Source organism: Schistocerca piceifrons, unplaced genomic scaffold, assembly GCF_021461385.2.
Source record: "Schistocerca piceifrons isolate TAMUIC-IGC-003096 unplaced genomic scaffold, iqSchPice1.1 HiC_scaffold_956, whole genome shotgun sequence".
Taxonomy (NCBI): Eukaryota; Metazoa; Arthropoda; class Insecta; order Orthoptera; family Acrididae; genus Schistocerca; species Schistocerca piceifrons.
In genome coordinates this window covers 122,501-125,000 of record NW_025729230.1, presented here as the reverse complement: position 1 = coordinate 125,000, position 2,500 = coordinate 122,501, and the positions used below count along the sequence as shown (strand labels likewise).

Sequence of the window (2,500 nt, the reverse complement as noted above, 5' to 3'; positions counted from 1 at the left end):
GACCGGACGAGCCGACCGATTGGTTTTGATCTAATAAAAGCGTCCCTTCCATCTCTGGTCGGGACTCTGTTTGCATGTATTAGCTCTAGAATTACCACAGTTATCCAAGTAACGTGGGTACGATCTAAGGAACCATAACTGATTTAATGAGCCATTCGCGGTTTCACCTTAATGCGGCTTGTACTGAGACATGCATGGCTTAATCTTTGAGACAAGCATATGACTACTGGCAGGATCAACCAGGGAGCTGCGTCAACTAGAGCTGAGCAGCCGGCCGCCCGGGAGTGTGTCCCGGGGGCCCGCGCGAACACGCAAGCGTCCGCTCAATCATTCTGCAAACAGGAGGAGGCTGAGCTCCCCTGCACAATACACCTCGAAACCCTCTCAGGTCCCGGCGGCGCGCAGCGCCGTCCCAAGTACTTGGTCGGGTTCGAGAGAGGCGCAATCGCCCGGAGTTAGGCGAGTAGACGCTTTCGGTGCGACCACCCGTGCTCCCAACTGAGCTTGCCGCTGCCGACAGAGGCCCGGGAGCGTGCTGTCGTGGCATTGCCGGCGGGAGACAACACGCGCCACCTACGGTGACCGGCAGCTCCAACGCCAGCGCCACAGAAGGACAAAAGCCCCACTTGGGTGCCGAAGCGAACTCTCCCAGCACAGCGCACGCGCCAACACATCCGCACAGCTGCGATACAAACCACCAGCGAGAACCGCTGGGGCGACCGAGCAGCAGACGGCGTCGCGGCGCCGAGCGCCGGGCGGCGGCGCATCCTCAACGCACACAGTCCTCAATCGGACCAGCACACTGAAGATGTCCACCGCGCTTCGCACCGGGCCCGCGAGGACCTACTTTGGCCGCACGGCGCCGCGCGCAGGGTGCGCCGGCGCGCAGCTGCGACGCCTGCCGCGTCCGTCGGCCGGCGCGCCTGCCACTGGCCGCCCCCACCAGCCGGCTGTAGCGCGTGCGCCCACGCACCGCGCGGCCAGCACGCCGGGAGGCGCCCCCTCACCGGCCGGGGACGGTCCCACCCAGCCACCGCCGCGTATCGCTTCACACCCAGATGCCGTTCAGTTTCGTCGGCATGGTGGGTATCGCTGGAACAACCGGTTAGTACCTCAACCTATCGTCGCCATCACCGATTCACCCCTAGCGAGAACAACCGCACCACAACAGGTTACCATTTGTTCATTTGCGTAACTTCACCAGAAAACGCAGGCGTCCATCGCCATTTGCAACTTCAACGATTATTGCATGCCTGTGTCAGGTGTCACGCCACACTACGTCTGCCCACATACACGCAACAAAATGTGCACGCCTAGACAATACGTGGAAGGTGGCCCCCGTACGTATGCGATGTCCATTGCTCGAACGACTGTCAACCGGCCTCTGTAGCATGTCGCAGATATGGAACGCGGTGCACCATGCCATCACGGTGTGTGAGGAGAGACGACTAGGTCCGAATACATCAACAGACAGCTCATGCTGATCGCCATCCACGGCGTCCGTTCCTCCCACACGTCTCTATGGCGTACCACACTGCAATCCAGCTCTCATAGGGAGACGACACGTAGCTGCGTGCACAATATTTGCACTGTATGGTCCGCCGTTTTTGGGCGCAGTCGTTGTGCGGTCACACATGTGCCACGATGTATCATTCAGTACATAAGGACGAATGTGCAGTACAGATTGTGGTTCACGCGTACGACATCAGCGGACAGTTGACACAGGCCGCACCACAACGTAGCCTGAGTACGTCGCATGCGAAGGGCATTGAACATGCAAACTTCTCACCAACCAGCTTGCGAAGGCAGGGGGCAAGGTGGGGACGTGGGGAGGGGCGGCATGTACGTCCTGCTGCCATCCACATTACAGTGTACAGCAGGAGCATGTGGAAAGTGAGCAAGACTTGCAAGGTGTTTAACATGAAGCGATACACAGGGGTGCGGGCAGTGCGAGTAGCGAACTATATTGCGAGGGTTGCGGGTGGGCAACACTACAGTAATTGAACGAGTCGTATAACAATTACAGAGCAGGTTTAGGCGACAACGTGGGTTACGTTAAGGCGACAACATGGGTTAGGTTAAGGCACAACATGGGTTAGGTTAAGGCACAACATGGGTTAGGTTAAGGCACAACATGGGTTAGGTTAAGGCACAACATGGGTTAGGTTAAGGCACAACATGGGTTAGGTTAAGGCACAACATGGGTTAGGTTAAGGCACAACATGGGTTAGGTTAAGGCACAACATGGGTTAGGTTAAGGCACAACATGGGTTAGGTTGAGGCACAACATGGGTTAGGTTAAGGCACAACATGGGTTAGGTTGAGGCACAACATGGGTTAGGTTGAGGCACAACATGGGTTAGGTTGAGGCACAACATGGGTTAGGTTGAGGCACAACATGGGTTAGGTTAAGGTACAACATGGGTTAGGTTAAGGTACAACATGGGTTAGGTTAAGGTACAACATGGGTTAGGTTAAGGTACAACATGGGTTAGGTTAA

The 2,500-nt window shown here is 56.7% G+C and overlaps 1 non-coding gene across 1 annotated transcript in view; it reads right to left on the bottom strand.

Annotated features, from left to right (window-relative positions):
- The window catches only part of LOC124773809, a 1,909-nt gene extending 1,663 nt beyond the window's left edge, over window positions 1-246 (bottom strand). The window contains exon 1 of the ribosomal RNA XR_007014925.1: window positions 1-246. This exon is cut by the window's left edge and continues 1,663 nt beyond it. This is a non-coding gene — a ribosomal RNA (small subunit ribosomal RNA).
- Window positions 247-2,500: the final 2,254 nt, after the last annotated feature.